This window comes from Grammomys surdaster, unplaced genomic scaffold, assembly GCF_004785775.1.
Source record: "Grammomys surdaster isolate TR1022 unplaced genomic scaffold, NIH_TR_1.0 150, whole genome shotgun sequence".
NCBI lineage: Eukaryota > Metazoa > Chordata > Mammalia > Rodentia > Muridae > Grammomys > Grammomys surdaster.
In genome coordinates this window covers 19,064,671-19,075,277 of record NW_021604608.1, presented here as the reverse complement: position 1 = coordinate 19,075,277, position 10,607 = coordinate 19,064,671, and the positions used below count along the sequence as shown (strand labels likewise).

At 43.1% G+C, this 10,607-nt stretch overlaps 1 protein-coding gene across 2 annotated transcripts in view; it reads right to left on the bottom strand.

The window, feature by feature from the left end:
* Klhl5 (kelch like family member 5) overlaps positions 1–7,135 on the bottom strand; it is a 62,129-nt gene extending 54,994 nt beyond the window's left edge. The window contains exon 1 of one of the 2 annotated variants that reach the window (XM_028765232.1): positions 7,117–7,135. The gene's annotated coding sequence lies outside the window, so the exon portion shown is untranslated. Of the gene's footprint in view, positions 1–6,742; positions 7,037–7,116 lie in introns of those variants that run through there. The other variant, XM_028765231.1, reaches the window with a different exon arrangement.
* Between the last annotated feature and the right edge of the window lie 3,472 nt (positions 7,136–10,607).

Below are 10,607 nucleotides of genomic sequence, written 5' to 3'. Positions count from 1 at the left end.
GGGAGAGGGAGAGGGAGAGGGAGAGGGAGAGACAATTTCTCAACTGCTCATAATCAGAAGTGGGTTCATTACTACAAACGTTAACTGAGCCAATGCCATACAACAACTCCCCGGCTTGACCTAACATGAAACTTAAAAGAATAGTAATTTTAAAAAACCCACCAAGAAGCTGTTTTATAGTTCCAACAAAAAGCACAATGGAACAAGGTAGTGAATGCAATGGCAGATCAGTGGACATCAGCAGTGACTAGAACCTCTCGGTGTTAAACATATCTTAGGCTAAACTCCATGTTCTTAAGAGGCCTTTCAGCAGAGTGCTGGTGGAACATGCCTTTAATCCCAGCACTTGGGAGGCAGAGACAAGTGGATCTCTGAGTTTGAGGCCAGCCTGGTCTACAGGGTGAGTTCCAGGACAGCCAGGGCTACACAGAGAAACACTGTCTCAGAAACCAAGAGTCCCTTCCCAACCTCTAATGGGGTATGAAGGTGACAAGAATAACTTGGACTAGCTAGTGAATGTAATCACAATATAGTGTATTTGTGCACAAAACTGTCAAAAATGCTTAAAACTGTCTAAAATAAAACCAATGTTTAAAAATACAATGAATTAATAAATAATAAAGGAAGACAAGCTGGGTCTAGCCTCTTTGAAAGGTGGCTGACACTTTCCATAATTTTAATGTCCTGTAAGATGCAGAATTGATTAGCCCTTCTTTCCACAAACAACAGGAAGAAATGAATAACCAGTCTCTAACTTCTCCTATCTAGTATTCACAAGACAATCAAGTAAACCTTCTAAAGGACAATTCTTGACTACACCATTATAGCTAAAATTTCTATTCATTTTCAATCTCCTACCAGGTCATAAAAGCCAAGTCGTTTGGCATGGAATTCAGAGTTTTTAATGTCTTAGTTGTCCCACTTGCCCTGCCAACATCACCTCTAACTATCTATCCATTTATTTCATCTATAGTTAAAAATAATTAAACACATTAGATCAAATCAAGGAAAACAAATACTATTGAATACTTCCAAATGAACGCGTGCGTACACTGGCTGTGTGGAGTTAGCAAACCTTTGCCTTTCTGCATTTAAAGTTAACTCTCTTAGCCCTGTGCCCCAGCAATGGCAATCTGTAGAATGGGGTATGTCATCTACATTCAAGGTAACATTACTTACTCCAAGTAAAGATGACTTTCCAGGTTATTCAGTTTGCATTTGGACTCATATAAAGAAACCCTAGCTTTGGGGGGACTCTTATGATAATTAACATCCTTTCCAAAATCCTAGAAGCTAAGTTTATGGAGCTGTACGAGACTTTATGTGTTGAGGGACATGGATTTTTAAACCTAGTGACTTCTGTATCCACCTAGTTGAGCCTCTTTTGAAATATTACTCAGATGGTACAAGCTGCTTGTATGGACTGCTGTGAAGATCACTTCCACCAATCAGGAAAACCGACACAGCCCTGTTGATAAACTGTGGTTACTGGATGACTGTCTTCTGAACAAAGAAGCTTCTGGTAGTTTCCTGAATCTCACTGTTTAGATGAGCCCACACCCATCCTGCATTTACACAGCAACAAAGGGGTAAGGACATTTCAGAGACTACATCTTCTGTAATCTGAACCCAAGACCCTCCCCTTTAACTTTTACCCCTAATGAATCTTCCCTGTCATGCACAGCTAGTTATACCTGTTTATATAGATGAGTTCTTACTCTGAACCCTGGATGATCTGGAACTTGCTACTTAGCTCAGGCTGGCTCAGGTTGCTTTGATCTTTCTGCCTCTGCCTTTTAAGTGCTGGGATTACAAGAATGCACCACCACACCCAGTTCTTACAACAAACACAGCCTTTTCTCATCTCACTCATGTTTTCCTGGTAATCCCTTCTTCCAGATATCATACAGAGCAACCTCTTAACGGCCTACTGAAGTGCAGCTATGGATACCTTTTGACTGGGAAGAGACATTGCTAGAGAAGATGAACACACGATGCTAATAGAGAATGCAAGGTTGCTGGGAATAGAAATCAAGTCAGTAAAGAAATATAACAACAGGATGTTAAAATTTAAAACGTCCAGATAGAAGGTGTCCTGGAGAGTGGTTTGCTGGATAGGGAAATGCTGAACTAGCATGGACAAGGCTTCTTTCTTTCTGCAGTAAAAGCTTTGAGGTGGATCCAGGGAGTCTCACATAAGGATTAAAGGACACGAAGGGAAGAGGCGGACAATTCAGTCACCTATATCTTGGGAGAGGAAGAAGAAACAAATGAAAGGAATAAAAAATAAAGACATTGCCTGTGTTTGGAAGTGCATATACTAGCTGAAAGTCAACTCCAAGATTCCCTTCCCATTCTGATCATAATCAATCTGTCCCAGGACAACTTGCAAACTAATCATACGGATGTTTTTAAAGTTGCATCTCAGGTTTCTTTAACCTTAGGCTTCTCAGCAAGCTACTAGAACAGCCTCCTCCTTTTCTACCAAGTTGCCAGTTACTTTGTTGTACTTTCAGAGACAACTCCACTATTTCCAAGTTCTGACAGTGAAATCACTTAAGCCTTAAGTGGTTCTCAACCTTCCTAGCGCTGTGACCCTTTAATACAGCTCCTCATGCTTCAGTGACCCCCAATCATAAAATTATTTCCGCTGCTACTTCAAAACTATGATTTTGCTACTGTTATTAATCATAATGTAAATATATGATATGCAGATGGTCTTAGGTGACTCCTAAGAAAGGGTCATTCCACTCCCAAAGGGTAGTGAACCACAGGTCAAGAACCACTGAGAAGGCTAACTTCCATTTTGCATTTACAAAATGCTAGGCTTGGAGAAACTGCAAAAGTTCTAGTTTCAAGTCCATGAGCTCTTAGATTAAAGCACCCTTGTAAGAGCAAAACAGAGAAAGGCTAGTCAATAGAGAAACAGAGCAATGAACATACAGGCAGAGAGGGACTGGAAAGAAATCACACACAGAGAAAACAGCCCTACTTCCAATTTACGATTAGTGATGCCAAGGGCCTCGAGGCCCAACTGGGTTTCTGGTCTCTGACACTGACACAAAGCTACATAGTTGCTAACAAAACACTCTGGTTGCTTAAACTGCTTTTATGTAACTTGTTAGGAAATAAATCTTAAGAGCAAAACAAAGAGAAAGGAATACAAAATATAGTGTCTCTGTGTTTGAGTGTGTGAGTGTGTGTGTGTGTGTGTTATTCTCCAAAATTTTGTTAATGCCGCCTTAAAAAAGGAGAGAACTCAAATTACAGCTATTTTCTTTTGGCATTATAAACTCCCATTCACTATTTTATTTTCAGAAGACCTAACAGTGCCTTATACACATTTAACAAATGTTTATTGATTGTACAGACAATTCAAAATGAAACTCACTTGATCAAAATAGTACATCTAATTGTGGGGTTTTAAATAGTGTTTCATTTCAAATTAAGATGTTCTTTATAATCCTCATTACCATAATTCTGTCTAAACACGCACACATATACAAAGAAATGCTGTTTGCCATTTTTTTTTTAAATAGAAGACTGAAAACCTGGGTGGTACAGCTTATTCAGATCCCATGTTAACTCTTAGGGTTATGAAGCCAGCTTAGTAGAGTGGTCATTAAGACTGTTCACAGATGGTGCCAGGTCTCTTCCTTCTCACACATTAGGTAAGGAAGCATTTCCCTACTTAGCTATAGCTATGAGTTGTATGGCCACCTCCAATGGAAGCCTTGAAGAGCCAGCACATCCTTTCCTCTCTCCTTCCAACTGTGGAAGAATGCACTGAGATGCAGTCTCTAACAGCCTGGGGCTCAAATGACCACTTGAAACAGAGCTCTCATGTTGACCCTCATCAGACATACAGGATGACAGAAATAAACCTTTGCTGACTTGAGCCACTAGGACGTGAGGATCTTCTGTGACCACAGCCTAACCTATTCTGTTTGATACTCAGCAAACGTCACAACTAGGATGAAGAGAATAAATAGCGTTGGCTCTTAATTTTTCAGAATGGTAATATTTTGTAGTCCTGTGTCCCCGTCCCAAATTACTTATGTATAGGAGTACTGTACTTCCATATGTCGGCTCCAGATAAATTTTCAAACCAGTTCCTCATTCTCTCAGCCCTCACTGCCTGACTTCTGAAACCCAGGATCCAAGTATATCCGGAGAAGATGTGAATCTTACAAGCCAAACTCTTGTGGCCTGTCCTCGTTTGCATCCTTAAGGCTGCCTTACTTCCAGTACCCAGTACATTCTCAGCATTTATTCCACGAATGAACTGTTTGCTATAACCACAGAAGTCTTATAAACTAGAATACAGATCCAAAATGTTCATAAACTTGGTGAAACAGACCCAAACATTAATAAGCGCAATTATATTTTGTTTTGTTCCAGATCTCTTTCTCCTTTTCATTGTTGTTTTGAGACAGGGTCTCAAATCTCACTCTGTAGCCTTGGATGGCCTGGAACTTGCTATATAGGAACTTGCTATATATGGAACTTGCTGGCCTCAAACTCATAGAAATCTGGATACTTCTGTCTCTAAAATGCTAGGATTAAAGGCTTGGGCCGCCACACCTAGCCCTTTTGCTCTTTCTACCGTGTGGCATGTTTTCTGAGATCTTTCATAGCTACAAATGTAGAGTTTTACAGTAAATAGTACAGATGTTTGTGATAAGATAGCATGCAAATCACTTCTTTATATTCACTAATAATTGAAGGTAATTCAAGGATTCTTACTTGCCTAAACCTAGTTCTAATTCTCAAACAGTAACCATTCTGAAGCATGAATGAAAAGTCCTATAGGTCCTCTAGTCCAAGAGGCCACTTGCTGAAGATCTGTGGAGTACGAGAGCAGCCTTTTCCTTTGATGTGTACGGTGTTCAAACCCTGACTTCTGGATTAGCTTCGTTTTGGTCCTTACCAAATTCACTAACTTCAAACATTTTGCTCTCCAGTTCTTATCGGTTCTGAAGCTGTAAGAAAATATCCATGAAGAACTGCTTTATTAAATTTGGAATAGGTCACAGCATGCATTCTTCTATCAATCAATTTTACAGCAGTATGGTTAAAAACTTTCAAGAAACTCTAGGTTAAAAAAAAAAAAGCATCTATCTAATCCAGATATCTCGAGTTCATCTGAGTTTAGAATGTTTTTCCATCGTCCCTTGTCCTGGAGCTGGGACAAAGAGGACCTTGTGCAGAGCAGACAAGTAAGTCCTCTGCCACTGAGCATGGCTTGGGAAATACTAGTTCAGATCATCACAACCATGAATTCACAGAACATATTCTTTTAATTTCAACATGCCTTATGTTAAAAACACTTTGTGTGTGTGTGTGTGTGTGTGCGCGTACGCGCGCAAAATTTATGATTTTCTGCTGGGATCTTTTAAAAATATCAGCTGGCACACCATCTCTCTTCCTGTTCTTAGGACCCATAAAAACCTGTTTCTCTCAGGCCTCATTACTAGAAAATGCCTTCTTATGCAGAAGAACTGACTTTTTTTTAACGGTGTAATTATAAACATGCTGTAGCTTACTGTGTTCCTTTCCTGACTCTAAGGAAGTTCAAAACCCAAACCAAGACTCACATGTAGCACAGGACCTGATTGCATGTGCTTTCTCCTCCTTTCCAGCCTGGCTTTCTCCTCGACCTCAATATTTTCATCTAGTTTGTTTAACTATATTGTACACATCGACACAAAATGGCTTCAAATATCTGGATATACCTACTCTGTGAGTATGTATGTTCGTCTTTTTTTTTTCTTACAAGTTTGTATCTATTTCTCTTTCCTTGTCACAAAAATATTAGTGCATTTGCCTTTACCTAAAAGTGTTTTACATAAATCCCCATACGGAACATAAACAATCATTACAAGTAGTCAAAGCTGTAAATGCTGAAAGTCAGAGGAAAAAAAAAAGTTGTGAATTCCCCCTCCCCGAGCAGCGATCTAATTAATAATAAAAAGTCTTATTAAACTGTTTATTAACAGGAAGATTTATTAAACTGCTTCCTAACAGAGAGGAGAACTAACATTTATTGTGCATCTGTAAAACTGCCAGACACATGGTATAGCAGTTCCAGTTTCAAAACAAAGTTGGAGGGCATCTGCCAGTGCAAAATCCCTGAACCAGACATAAGAATGGCGGTGTTGGGGGCGTGGGGATACATTCTGTATATCCCTTTTAGTAAGTCTCAAAACTCAGATGAGATAATCATAATGGCAACAATGTATATTCTCTGACAGCCAGGTTCTCCCAGCAGCTTCTAATTGCGGAACACGCACTGGAGTAACTATCTAAACGCCAAAGCTGTGACCAATCAAAACCAAACACAGGAAACTCCAACCTTATTCTCCACATTTGAGGATAAGGCCATTACTTAAAAACTTTTAACAAGGTGTGTATGTTGTAGGGATCAGAAATAGTTTCCAGCGTGTTTTATTCTTGGGAACAATTCTGGAGAGCAGCACTCGCTCCACCCGCCAGCCCATCAGTGCCGCGTGGAGAACTTTGAACAACTCCAGGGCGGCAGGGCCGAGTTCCGGGGATGGGGGGCAGGAGGGTAAGGGAAAAACCGGGTTCGAGTCCCGGTTGCAGCTCCAGAGCCCCCAGCCCGGGCCGACTCCTATACTGAGCAGGTCACCCTTGCCAGCGAGTCCTCGGACCCCGAAGGGTCGCCTGGGTATAGGGAGCTGGCTTTAGCCCACCGCGCTGAGGAGGAAGTCGCACTTACCGCGGGGGGTCAGGAGGGAGGCCCGGGGTCACCGCGGCGCGGGGCGGCGGGCGGGGAGGCTGCGCGGGGCGCGGGCGGGCGCGCTCAGCGGAGGGATGCTCGGCCCCGCGCGCGCCCCCAGCCCCTTCCCCACAGCGTCGCCTCGCGCAGCGGCTCTCCCGGGCCGAGCCACTCCTCTCCGTCAGGCGACGCCAGGCCAGGAGTCAAACTTGTCCCGCAGCCCCTGAGGGGGCGGACGGGCACGCGCGCGACAGTGAGTGGGGGTCGGGCACACGCTCGCCGGTTAGTCCCGGCGCGGCCGCCCCGCCCCACGACAGTAGACCCCGCCCACCACCGAGTCCCGCCCGCTCCGCCCAGGGTGCTAAGCTCCGCACTCTCGCAGCAGGGCCCAAAGACCGAGAATTCCGTTCTCCTGAAGGGTACAGGTCCCGGCTTGGAGAGCCAGGGCACCCGGTTCATCATCCTCTTACTGGGCGGAGCTCCGGCGAGGAGGGCCGGGTAGAGCATACTGTATGGAGCTCAGAATGTGCCAGCCCCTAGAAACTGGGAGCAGGGGAATTCTTGGGGATGGGAAGTAAGGGAGAGTTCCTTCTGCAGGACCGGAAGGCGACCAGAGGGAGATGGCCTCTATGTCTCAGCTTACAGGGAAATCAGTAAAAGTCTGCCTTGGCCAGCGCCTGAAACCTTTCTTCTTGCAGAAGTCTGATAAGTGTCCTGAGTAGTGGATTTGTGCCATCGAAGTTATGATGTGCAGACCCTGTGGTTGTTTTACAATGGTGGGATGTAATTTACTCCTGTATACAACACGTAACTGCTTATGCTCAGTGCTGAGAAAAAGCAATCTATCCAATACCTGTATGTGAAGCACTAATATGTGACACTTTGTTGCCTCATCGATAGTAAAAAAACAACTATGATCCCTGGGTAGAAGGAAGGAAGGAAGGAGGGGGCTCCCTTTCTTTCTTCCGTGAGTCAGTCATATGTGGATGAGGTGCCTAGCTGTATTTGGTTCTTAAAGTAATTCATGTATTCAGAATGTGTGTGTGTGTGTGTGTGTGTGTTTGTGTGTGTGTATACTTGGTGCTTGTGACTCTGACATGGCTGTCCCTCTTCCGTGGTGGTTAACTGTGGTTATTTCCCCGAAATAGCATTTACCCACGAGATCTTCAATATGTCTTCATAAAAAAAAACCCAGTGGGAAGCAGTTGTCCTAAAGACTAATACTGGAATAATATAACCTTATTGTGTATGAGCTTGGGGTGATTGGGAGATATATTTAAGGATGTTTTGTGAACTGAGAAAATGGTTGGAAAAAGCAACAATGTAAAACTATGAAGCACTGACAATCCCAAGAGAAAAGGATAGAATCACTTAACGCTGTTACAATCAGGAAATAGATACATCAAGAAACTACGGTGTTGGCTTGGCTTACAAAGCACAAGATAGTTTTTATCAGAAGCAGTAGAGAAGTCACTCCCCATGCAGTGACGTCTACACACAAAACTCCAGCAGCATTGTCTTTAATGACAGAATCCAGTGTATAAACCCACAGCCTGCACTGGTGGAATTTGGAACTACTTTGAGGCTTGGTTTGTGTTTTCAGTGTTAGTGTTGGTGCGCTTTAACAGCGAATCAGATACAACGAAAGAAAGGGGACCCCGATTTAAAACAGGCACCCTCATATAACGTTTCTTTTCCCTTCTACTAACTAAACACGCCAATTGTTCTATCCTGGAGTCTTTCCCATTAGATTTACCAGCTGATTCTGATCTCTAATTATTTGTCCATCACTCCAGTAAAAGCCTTCAAAATATCCTTTGCAATTGTGATCACTAACACTAGCCTGAGCTACTCTCACTTGCTTTATTAGTTGTCCCCGACACCAGACTACATTCTCTGTGTATTCACACACCAAGGGTCCCTTATTGGCATGCTGTTAGCCCTTCACACAGCTGGCTCCTTCTTCCTTGTCACCTACAGAAACCTTCCGTCCTTGCCCACTGCCTCACTTTTCAGCACTAAGTACTCAGCCCCTGCCATCTCTGGTTCCCTACCCTCATTTGAACATAAGCCCTGTGAGTGAGAACATTGCTTATTCCGATCGCTGCTACATCTTGCTGTCTGTTATTTACCATGTCCATCACAGAGAAGGTGGGTAACAAGTATGTTTTTAGTGGATGAATAATTCCACATTGGAGAGATAACTTATGTTCCTTTTTGTAACCGTTGAAGACTTTCATATGATTTATCATTTCGAGCTGTATGACTTAGACATATTAATAAAGTCTAAAACATAGCCCAATTTTACTGTTTAGTTCTAAGATTCAAAAGGCTGGTTTTGACCTCCTTCTCTAGCAATACTGAGCAACGTGGTTGAAGATGCAGTTGCAGTTACATTTCTATAACAAGATCTTTTGACCTGCCCACGTAATAAGACTGTTGGACCTGACTTGGTTGCCGTACTTTTCTAGTTTTTCTCATAATAACCCGGAAGAACAATACAGAGTTAAAACTGTACAGTGGAGTGATTATGAGCAGGAAGGGACAGTGAAAAGAATGTCATTCCACAGAATCAAAAAGTATCGATAGATCAATAAAAGCCAAGATATTCGTCCCTGAAATAAAACCATATAACAACGATTAAAAGTGGAATAGTTGAACCTAGAATCTTATTGCTGATAACTGACAGATGATGTTAATACAGTATCCTTTGTAAGTGCTCGAAAATTTTTTAATCAATAATTATAAAATTGAGGTTAACTGTTGATGCTCAAAATACTCCAAACGAAAACCTCAAAAGCAGTCTCAGAGATGGAGAGATTTTTTTTTCCTAGTCAAAACAGTCCCATGGAGATACAGAGATGTTAAGACACACATTCTACCGAGGTCTCAAACCTAGGAGGAAGAAATGCTACAGCTGGGCCAGCAAGATGGCTCAGGAAGTAAGGGGTGCTTTGATGCAAGCCTTATGGTCCAAGTTTGTTCTTCAGAACCCGTGGTAAAGGAGAGGACAGACTACTTCAGACTGTTCTCTGACTGCCACAGGTGCACTGTGGCACACATGGCCACACAAATAAGTAATTAGTTAATTAATTAGAAAGCTGGGTGTGATGGCACACACCTGTGACCCCAGAGGTTGGAAGGCAGAGACGGTTGAATCTCTGAGACTGAGGCCAGCATGGTCTGCCTGTTGAGTTCCAGGTCAGCCTTGCTGTAGGAACCATGTCCCTTGGGGCAGCCTTTGGGAGCGTAAAGCCTCACCCACTTCAGCTTTGCTCTCTACCAGTGACTGAAGTTGCCTTCCCCCATGCTTGCTCTGTCATTACGGACTCCCCCTCTGTAATGTAAGAGAAAATAAACTCTTCTGTCTGTAAGGTGCCTTGCTCATGGTGTCTCGTCACAGCAACAGAGAAGTAACTGAGACAACCTGGTAAGAACATGGTCCTACCTTTCGTGTGAGAGTCTTGGAGCCTGCCCCTGGCACAGGTGAAGCTAAAGCCCCTTTGTTCTCTAGACCATGTGACCCCGGATAGGGCATAGTCCCTGTCAATCCCAGAGCATCATGCCCGTGATGCAGAGCCTATTTCCATTCGCCCATCTGTAAGTAGATCTCTTCTACGAGATCACACCTTCTGATTTGGAGGTGGGGCTACCCCACCCTGTTGACTGTTGTTTTCATGATCCACCATAGCATGGCTTAAAGCCCCTTGTGGTCTAACTAGCTGCTGTTTGCCACTCCAGCACTATGCCCATTCTGAACTGTTTGCTTAATCTATACCACAGTATTTTTCCCATAGTTGGGCCCTCTCTCTCTCTCTCTCTCTCTCTCTCTCTCTCTCTCTCTCTCTCTCTGTCTCTCTCTCTC